This window comes from Agrilus planipennis, unplaced genomic scaffold (genome assembly GCF_000699045.2).
Source record: "Agrilus planipennis isolate EAB-ADULT unplaced genomic scaffold, Apla_2.0 scaffold298, whole genome shotgun sequence".
NCBI lineage: Eukaryota > Metazoa > Arthropoda > Insecta > Coleoptera > Buprestidae > Agrilus > Agrilus planipennis.
This window is the reverse complement of record NW_020440081.1, coordinates 69,463-80,590: the sequence shown is the minus strand read 5'-3', so window position 1 is coordinate 80,590 and position 11,128 is coordinate 69,463. Positions and strand designations below refer to the sequence as shown.

The 11,128-nt window shown below is 35.0% G+C and overlaps 1 protein-coding gene across 2 annotated transcripts in view; it reads left to right on the top strand.

Annotated features, from left to right (window-relative positions):
• The window catches only part of LOC108741239 (poly(rC)-binding protein 3), a 225,937-nt gene that overhangs the window by 161,244 nt on the left and 53,565 nt on the right, over window positions 1-11,128 (top strand). Inside the window, exon 1 of one of the 2 annotated variants that reach the window (XM_025979564.1) lies at window positions 6,760-6,843. The exons of the other annotated variant lie outside the window; for it this stretch is intronic. The gene's annotated coding sequence lies outside the window, so the exon portion shown is untranslated. Of the gene's footprint in view, window positions 1-6,759; window positions 6,844-11,128 lie in introns of those variants that run through there. 2 annotated transcript variants of the gene reach the window in all.

Below are 11,128 nucleotides of genomic sequence, written 5' to 3'. Positions count from 1 at the left end.
TGTTCAATCATGAATAGTAGTGCGAGTCGAAAACAAGCGTTAAAGCCTTTAATATGTCTTCAAATATAAATAAACATCTCGTTGATATTTTCAGTAGTAAATGGTACCAATAACAGCACATTTGAGCAATGCAATTGTAGTGGATAAAATGGCCAATTTTTCCTTGCAGTACTGTACGGATTATACGCTCCTCATCGGTTAAGAGTTTGACCGAGAGTTGTCTCCTTCCTTTTCTGGCCTAGTGATGTTCTCTTTTACCTTGCGCCGGCCAAACTGAAGGTCACATCGCTACAGAAAGTAAACGAAGTATACATATTCTTAGCAGAATACAAACGTATAATTTCATCGGTGAAAGAGCAAATTGTATCTTCACCAAATAATCTCTCAACATTTCTGAACCAACCACAATTCTTGAGTTATGAAACTTGTCTTACGATCCTAACGATGTCTTAAAATTTTCTCCTCGTCTAACCTTCGAGAAAGAAATTGCAACTTTAATACTACTTCGTTTCTTACTGCAGACTAACAGTTGAAACGAGAGAATTGATAAAGCGCCTTTTGAGACGCTTCTGGAGTGCATGTAATAATAATTCTTCTTCATGTTCCTCGGGGTAAGATCCTTCTTCTATCAAAGATATCGTATCTACAGCGATGTTCATAGCTCTATATTACTAGTTGTATATATAATCATGAATGATTGACAATCTTTTTGTAATATTTCAAGTATCCTCAAAAGGTACATCATAAACCCTTGAGCAGTGGCATATTCAGCAATCGCCAACACAATCATTGCGTACTGGATTCGGTCACTAGGCGCCATTAATGTTTTATGTTATTTAATGCACTCGTCATAAGGTCGTCAATCCTAAGACTGGTTGGACACGCACCTCCACTTTTTCCTATCCTGAGCCAATCTTCTTCTAGCCCTAAAACTAGAACATTCAATGTAGGTCTATCTCTACTCCTCTTAACTCCTGTTTCCGTCTGTAATATATCTCTGACTAGTCCTTCATGTGTGAGATGGTGTCCTATCAACCTCCCTCGCCTATGTCTTATTGACTTCCACAGAGTCCTTTATTTCCTTATTCTTTCTAACACCTTTTCATTTCTAACCTTCTCTATCTACGCCATCCTCATCATTCGCCTGTCATACCACATTTGAAGGCTTCTAACCTTTTCTTTTCTATTTAGTGCACTGCTGAGTGTTTTTTCGTTACGTAAAGCTCGAATATACCTGTGCGTTTATTGCTGTTTTTTATTGATTTTACAAGTTCGTCCAAGGGCCTATCGCGTCTGTTTAATGTAAAATACATCGTAATTATGATGATCTAAACAAATGTGCCATTTATAAAACAATAAATTGTATAGATCGTAAGGTATTTTTCATTGGGCAGGCTAAGCAGACCCTTGAAAAATGTTTAAATGAACATGTAAAATCGATAAAAAAGACAAATGTACAGGCACAGGCGCCATTTGCATAACAGGAAGACACTCAGTAGATGTCAACGACATAAAATTAGTATTATCATGTTATTAAGAGATTACGTGTGCGTCATCAATGTACTCTGTACGAAGCAGTCCGATCGATACTGACTGAAGTTTACATTTGGTTATCAAATCGTAACTAATGTTATAAATGCGAATGTGACTTTATATGTTTATTTGTTTGTTTATTACCAATTCACGCCTTAACTATGGTGAAGTAGGACGGATAATCCTAACCTCTGCTGTACGTCAAATTAATATTGTACAGCTACTTAATGCTGTTGCCTTTAAAATAATTAAAGTCCGCTTTTTGTTGAAAACTTAAATATATAAAGGATCGACCAAATGGAGCTCACAAGATAAATATGTACACTTAACTATAATGAAATTAACTAGCTTAAATTTAAGAACCACAAATTGAAAGTAAAATGAATTATTTTTGAATCTTAATGTTTTTGAATTGAGCTCTCGTTGGATATTTTAAATTGCTGTTCAAATAAATTGCATACAAACAAGAAACCTTACAGCAACTTATTATAAGATTGGTATGCGGGTAGTAACAGCAATAGATGAATTTCTGAGATGTATGACAATAGCAAATATCGAACTATACCTGGAACTTGAATATTAACAACTTTGAGAATAAAGATGATTTGAAAGTGCTTACTAAAAATGCATATAAAATTAGTCTAATAGATTAAATAAAATCATGAATGTAGGGGGTATTTAAATTATTTACGAAGAATATTCAAATGATAACACTAATTTATATGATTTATTTCATATTGAACAAAACTAAATTTGAATTACACGAACCTAGGATAATAAAATGATATATATATAAGCTTGTATAAAATGAAAACACTTATCACTTATGTATGAATGGCCTGATAAGTCCGAGATGACACATCTGTAAAATAAACAAAAGAAATATATGAGCGACCAATTCAACCATCAATAAATCAATATAACGAAGTGAATAAACACATAATAGTTTATGATTTATATTACAATCTTTTCCGGATCACAGGTATTAAGGGTCAACTCGCGAAATACCTCCTCGGAAAATAAATTACGCTAGTCTAGAGTATCTACCATGGTAAACAGTGTAACGGCATGCTTTCACTAAGGTACTAAGGGTCAACTCGCATAGTACCCACTCTATAAACAACTAGCGGAGTATGAAGGGTCAACTCGCATCATACTCGAACACCAAAGCACTAAGGGTCAACTCGCATAGTGCTCAACACACATATTGAAATATAATCATAAAAGCTCATAATCATTAATGTAAATGAATTACAATTAATTAACCAAGTAAAATTGATCACCCAGTGAAATAACTCACCTTTAAGGTATATTGATAGCAACAAAACTAACACTTTCACAAAACAGGTGAATAATACTATTTAACTGATTTTTATATTTTCCACTAACGACGACTTACGAAAGACTGTCTGTATAAAAGAGATCTTGCCATCAGGAACCGTGCGTGTGGTTATTAAAAGGGTCGCTTGTTCTAGGCGTTATTGCGTCGTTCATATAAACAAAGTCTAAAGAATTTGGACGAGGGTAGACGCATAAATTATAACATCTGAAGATTGCTTCATAAAATTTTAGCCTTAACAGAAAGATTCTTTTCACGAAAATAACTTACTTCTTACATGAATAATAACTAACAACTAAACTTAACTACATAAATGATAAAAAAATACAAATAACGACGGACCAAACTACTTAACCGATAATCACGAAAAGGGCATAGAGTACCTTTTATCCAGAAAAAAAAACTACGCCCGATGGATATAAAAACTAGTTTTATGTGGTCGTCGATGATCTTTAACATGCATTTAGGACACCAACGCGAGCGAGCCGCGGGTAAAACCTAGTATAATATAACCTAATTGTAGGCCTGAAAATTGTTGATGTCAAGTTGAGTGAACTGAGTCATAACGAACTGGATATGCTTGTTACATACGTTCCAGCTTATTTTTCTGTTATAAGGCAGTATGAAAAAGAAAAAGTCAAGTGAAGGATTGTAGGAGTTATCCAGAAGTAGATATAGATAGCGATCGTAACTTAGTAGTTATGAAGACCAATCTTAAATTCAAAATTCTGAAAAAGAGGGAAGGTAGGAGACGTCTCGACTTAGAAAAGCTAAAATGTAACGAAGCGCGTGATAGGCTAGGTAAAATGACAGACGAAATACTAATGGCGGCTGGAGAAACGAATGACGGGGACATAGAGACAGAATGGAACTGCATTAAAACGTGTCTAAAGTCAGCAGCTACAGAGGTACTAGGTCTTAAACAAAACGAAAGTAGGAAACCCTGGATAACAAATGAGATTGTAGGATTAATAGACGAAAGGCGGAAATACAAAAACAGGACAGACGAAGAAGGGCAAAAAAGATATAAAGCTATAAAGTGGGAAATAATTAGGAAGTGTAGGGCAGCTAAGGAACAGTGGATTGATAGGATGTGTAAAGAAGTAGAAGAAAAGTTTGAAGTAGGTAAAACCGATGAGGCTTATAATATAATTAAAAGGAATTTTAGAGATGTAGGATACAGTAGTAATAATATAAGAAACGAGGCAGGGGTCATGTTGATAGAAAATGAGGAAAAGGCAGATAGGTGGAAAGAATATTTAGAGAACCTTTACGCAGGCCCTGAGTTAGGAGATATATTAGAGAAGGAAGATAGTGTGGAAATAGATGAGCTTGGTTATCCCATAATGAGAGAAGAGTTCGATGTAGCATTAAAAAGTTTAAAGAATAATAAGGCGCCAGGTGTAGATGGGATACTGCGGGAAATTGTAAAACATGCAGGACAAGAGGTTAGAGATCGTATGTTTAAGCTAGTTAGTCACATTTACGAAACGGGGAAAGTCCCAGGGGATTGTAAACGGAACGTAGTAGTAACATTACCTAAGAAGAGGGGCGCGGATAGGTGCGAGACATTTAGAACAATTAGCATAACTTCCCATGCGTCAAAAATCTTAACTAGAATTGTACAGAGGAGGATGGAAAAAAAGCGAACAACTATTAGGGAAAGATCAATTTGGGCTTAGAAGAAATAGAGGAGCGCGGGAGGTGATTCTAGCTTTAAGGGTAACAATAAAACGACAAAAAAAGAAAGAGCGCGTACATTTTGTAGATTTAGAAAAGGCTTTTGACAATTTTAAATGGGACAAGATCGTAAATATACTTAAAAATGTAGAGATAAGTTACAGAGATAGAAGAGTGATACTTAGTTTGTATGAAAAGCAACAGGCAGTTATTGAGCTGGAGCTGCAACGTAGAGAAGAAAATATTAGGAAGGGAGTCAGAAAAGAAAGCACATGTCACCGCCACTTTTTAATCCATATATCGAAGACGCGATCAACTTCATTAAAGACAGTACAACTGTAGGGATAGGAGAAACATACTAGTATGCTTAGATTTGCAGATAATATAACAGGAGGACCTAGAGATAGCTTTAAATAAAATGGAAGCGGTCCTGACAGATCAGTATTGTATGAAAATAAAAAAAAAGTAAAACTAAAATACTGGTATGCAAGGGAAGAAAAAGTAGGGAAAGAGCGAATATAAAGATAGGAGACACCGTCTTAGGCATGAAGGTCTGGTCAAAGACATATTAGAGGCAGAAACAGGAGTTAGGAGGGGTAGAGGTAGACCTAGACTAGAGAACTGTTCGCAAATAGTTAAGGGTGTGGGCTGTTCTAGTTTTAGGGAAATGCGAAGTTTAGCTCAGGAGTTACGTGTCCATCCAGTCTTAAGACTGACGACTTTATGATGATGATAATAACAATATGCATTTACCAATATAGTACACATTTTGCACACGAACATTATTATTCATACATTGCATATAGCCTGTTATCTTCGTCTGATATTTTTTGCTGCTCCAATATTTTAATTGTATTTTGTTACGTATCTTACTTACTTACGTTGAGATACTGCTGGATCAACTTGATTATATAAAAAGTATTTTTTTAATAGTTTCGCTGCATCAAGTGCTTGTTTGATGCTTGGTGGAGGGACAGGATCGTCTTCTTCAACAACGTACACAGCTGCAGTTCTTATCTATTTCGGCAACTTAGAAAGTACTGCTCAANAATTTTATCTTCGCTTTGAGTTTTAGAGTCTATAAATGTAATTGTCATGCACTTGCACGAATGGGTGAGAATATAAATGCTACACGGTTGGCTCATGCGAGCCATGGACGCCGCTATATTGACCTCAGCTGCTCTGCCGAGCGCCTTTCAATTTTATCCCTACTCCGTGTCCGGCTGTAATGGGACATGCGATAGATGGACGAAAAAATTTAAGGCGATGTAATAAAAGTTTCACTTTAAAAAAGTTAAGACAATCTTGTAGTAAAACATGTATGTACTCGATACAATTAACGCTTAAAAAATCTTCAATCTTCGTCTGCCGAAGCAATCATAACCGCTTACAAGGTCTAAAATTTCGCTATCCTTCATAATTTTCTTCTTCTTCACATTCGTGGCAATTGAGCTTTTTTAGTATATCTATAATTTCAGTCATATCTTCCTGTTTCTCATTTACACATCCACTTTGAGGATTTTTCCCTATACACAAAACATTATTTCACGCTGTAGCACGGAAGGCGCGGGAGGTTAGGCACGCGCGGGTCGGGCGGACGTAGTAGTTCGGATACACGGTCGTTCGGTTAATCGACATTCGGATAATCGACACTCTACTGTACTATAAAACAAACGGTCTCCCTTTAAATATGTTCTTAACTTTAACCTGCCCGAGTATTTACGAATTTCAACTAGCACTTTAAGAAAGTACTACTTCATTTCATAAATAAAAAATATATTTCTGAAAAAGAATTTCTATCAATACCAATTAATAAAAAATTATGAATGACCAGACTGAATTTGGGTTTTCCTTTTTTTAATACATTTACAATAGATCACCTTAAAATGAATTTTGTCAACTTATAAATGGACTTGCAGAATAAATATTTCTTATTAGCGCAAGTCTCTTTGAAAATTGTCAAGTGGTTGAAATCAAGTGTTTATAATAATTTTTTTATTGAACCAATTAAAATTGAAATTTTTAGACGCTTACCTATTGATTTCTACTTGCTTCCCTCTGTGTGCTAAATAAGTCTACAACTAATTCTATTGACTTACACAAGGAAATCTTATAATTTCATAGTGCCATGGAACGGAATACATTTAATAGGATTTCAACGGTTTCGTGTTGCAAAGGAAAGAGTTTTTTTCAGTCACAACCTATCCTTCCTAGTGTGATGAGACCTTTTGTTACCGCTCATATATACCTTGTGGTTATAATGTAGTGATTTTGCAAACAACTGTCCTTAAGTAAGTATATAGCGTTATTATATCTGCATACTCAAAATTAAGTAGATGGTAGACATTTATACCTTATAAATGAAGGTGTTAGAAATTTAAAAAGGTGACATTCCATGGATGCGTTCTAATTCTGTAACGGAAGAGAGTCCAAAACATTCTAAACTCCTCGGAAATGGATAATATAATCTAAAATATTAGATAGATATTGCTTTCCGGGTTCAATGTCATGGTCCATGGAATTTTGAAGTTCCAAATTGATATCAGCACCTGCCAAATCACCACTTATCGTACCTTTAGCAAGAAATTACGAAATTCTATGAATTACGACAAAACAACCCCGTAAAGCAATATCGAATTGATATACGTCAGCTGTGTAAAACTGAAAACTACAAGATATGGTAATTGTCCTGAATCCTACATAATAGAATTAGATATTAGAAGGTGATGAAGACAGTTTTTTATGACTTCATTAATAGAAAAATTTTTTTTTGAATTATAATTTTTCAAAATTCAAATCACAGTTCTAAAGTGTAGGTACAGGAAGAGATTGGTAAGGATATCAGGGGCGGAAAGAGAGGGTGACAAAAATTATACAACCATAATCTTCTTATCTCTTGATTGTCACTGCATAACCTTAATATTTAAAACTAGAATCTTACTAAAATTATAAAGTGAGAAATTATTTATTCTTGTGTAATTGATTTAACACAATTCTAATGATACGATATAAGTATTTTGAGGTTAAGAACCTACCTGCTGCAATACAACAAAGTTGCAATAATGNCTGCATAAATTTCTTTTATTAATATTAAAAGAAGAAATAACTGTACATACACCATATACCCTGTGATGTATGCTGTAATAAAACAAAATGTCTCCTCCGCCTCAAATATAATCATTGAACCCTCGGAAATGACCAGAAATCAATGAGATTTTTTTTGGAGCGATTTTGGTTTGGAGCCCCAATTCCAGGAATTGTATGAAATTCCGATATTGTACTAGGAAATGTATAAAACTATTGCTTTCTGCGAATAAAATGCTCTAACATATCAGCCCCCGTCCGGCGGGCAGGGGCATTATATAAACTTCAATCTGTCATAGAACTACCTAACCAAACAATGACGTCACCAATGCAGGTAATTATCCAGAATTGGAGCAATTTTAAAAAATTATCATTCAAAAAAAATTTTCTTTTAATTACCAAGTCACAAAAAACTGTCTCTCCCACCTTCTAGTATTTATTATGTAGAATAACCGAAAATCGATTATAGGCATTTGGCTGTAAATTTTCGGAAAATATTCGATTTAGGGTATTTAAATTAAAATCGTGTTCTTTATCTTATCTTGATGATTGGAAAATAGGAATGATAATGGAAAATCAATAGTGGACAAGATATCCAATTATAAATTTTAATTTCAATCTGCGTACGGAATGCATAATAAATACAATAATTCAGATGATAGACGCATATTAAAAACTGAGAACAATATTTATTTATTTTGAACTTCAGTTATTCTATCAATAATTTTATCTTCGCTTTGAGTTTTAGAGTCTATAAATGTAATTGTCATGCACTTGCACGAATGGGTGAGAATATAAATGCTACACGGTTGGCTCATGCGAGCCATGGACGCCGCTATATTGACCTCAGCTGCTCTGCCGAGCGCCTTTCAATTTTATCCCTACTCCGTGTCCGGCTGTAATGGGACATGCGATAGATGGACGAAAAAATTTAAGGCGATGTAATAAAAGTTTCACTTTAAAAAAGTTAAGACAATCTTGTAGTAAAACATGTATGTACTCGATACAATTAACGCTTAAAAAATCTTCAATCTTCGTCTGCCGAAGCAACCATAACCGCTTACAAGCGGCTAGTAGGTCACGTACTTTTTTAAGGACATATATTTGATACTGGCCGCTTTCAGATTGTGTTTCAAACCAACCTAAGGCAATATCTAAGCAAGTAAACGCTTCAGTAACGATTCGATCTTCATTACTTGAACTTGTAGTTGATGAGGTGCTTATGGTGACGTCAGCATTATTAGTCATGAGGTCTAAAATTTCGCTATCCTTCATAATTTTCTTCTTCTTCACATTCGTGGCAATTGAGCTTTTTTAGTATATCTATAATTTCAGTCATATCTTCCTGTTTCTCATTTACACATCCACTTTGAGGATTTTTCCCTATACACAAAACATTATTTCACGCTGTAGCACGGAAGGCGCGGGAGGTTAGGCACGCGCGGGTCGGGCGGACGTAGTAGTTCGGATACACGGTCGTTCGGTTAATCGACATTCGGATAATCGACACTCTACTGTACTATAAAACAAACGGTCTCCCTTTAAATATGTTCTTAACTTTAACCTGCCCGAGTATTTACGAATTTCAACTAGCACTTTAAGAAAGTACTACTTCATTTCATAAATAAAAAATATATTTCTGAAAAAGAATTTCTATCAATACCAATTAATAAAAAATGAAATATATTTTATATATATAGTGCCAACATTTAAACTATGACCATTTGAGGGTCAAATTAATAAGATGGAAGTATTTGATTTTTGTTGAACAAGCAAATCGATATCGGGTTCAATAGACGAGGTTGCAATTCTTGATGAATTTTCAAGATGTTTGTCAGTGATCTCTGCCCTATGTATGCTTCATTCTTGCAGATAATTGTTCACAAATATATTATTTCAAAATAAATGTCAACGAATCGATTATAAATGAAAAATAGGCCAAACATTTACTTTTTAATAAAAATGTTTAAATTTAAATATCATCATAATTTGTGTTTGGGCCGCATTTTAAAGATAGACAAGCATGTTTTAACACTTGCGAAGTTAATGTTAAAGGGTTAAAACTACTCATTTTAAAGAGCTAAGCAGCGATTATAGAACAAAAAAGTCCATGGTGATGGGTGATGGGTACTCTGTCGAAACTGTCAGGCGTGAATCGCGACTTCATTTATTTTATCAGCACACCGTATGCAGTTCTACAAAATACAAACTCTACCTGCTGCTTTAGACAGCGTTTGATGAATTACTACTAACAGCGTAGCGAACGCCACCTGTGGAATACTTTGTGGGAGTTAAAAATGCTCGTCAAGATCCATATGGCTTCGTTAGTAACAAAAACATTAGAATTAAAAAGTGGGTCTTGAAAATTAGTTTACATTAACATTAATTTTAATNTCCAGAAGTCTCCAGCTTTGGGCTAACGGACTTCACTAATACCTACTATATCTAATTCAAATCTGTCCATTTCTATTTTTAAATTGCCTAATTTTCCTACTTGCCTCATTGTTTTAACATTCCACGCTCAGACTTGTGAAACATTGCACCTATCCCTATTGCACTTATTGATGACATCCCCCGAGGTAGTCCCCGCCCGGACATCCGAATGGGGAATTAGTTTACGTCCGGAGTGCTTTACCCCAGAGGACGCCATCATTTAATTTCAGTAGTTGAACGTTTTACTCGGGATCATAATGTGGTGGTTTCCCGTTGCCTTCCACATCGCAGTATAATGCATCAGAGTGTCATACCGATCCTTGTGATCTCTGCCACCCTGAGTACTGAAAGAGCTGCTGCCCTCTTTTAGGGACTTGTCTTAGTCTGGTTTCTCTTTAAGAACCCCTCCATTATGGTGAACCTATGGTTCGGCTCCCTAAATCATCGAAACTCGTAAGCCGATCCACCCACTCTGGTTTGTACAAGAGTTTCGTCAAGTCCCGTCGGATATCGATTATTGGTACCTAAATCCGCGAATACGGATACGGAATATGTTTTTTCAACCACGTCTCTGAAAATATCTCCTATTTCTCGTAAAACTGTTCTAAAGTCGCAGAACTCTCAAAATCTTTTGAACAAAGTGTAACACCCCTCAAAGGCTTTAAATTGCTTTTATTGGGATTATATTACTCTTAGCAGCACCTACCTTGAAAGTTCAATTTTCGAATGTTGCTTGTCGTAATTGAGATTCAATTCTTTTATAACAGGAATGGTCAAAAAATAAGTGTTCTTTTGTCGTCATTACCTCCTGCAGCTGATGCAGCGTTTAAACACCTTAAAATAGTGTATCTACAAATCCAGATATGGCTAGGCAATCTAGATATTGAAAATTTGTGCTGGAAGTACTTCAATAACATAGTTATCCCACCAACAGCCAATCAAATAGTAATAGTAATACTTCACCGATCATTCAAATAGGTGAAGTGTCGAAGAAAATTTTTGATATAGTCAAAAATGTAGATAATGTTAAAATAAACAAATATTTTATTAATCGTTTAT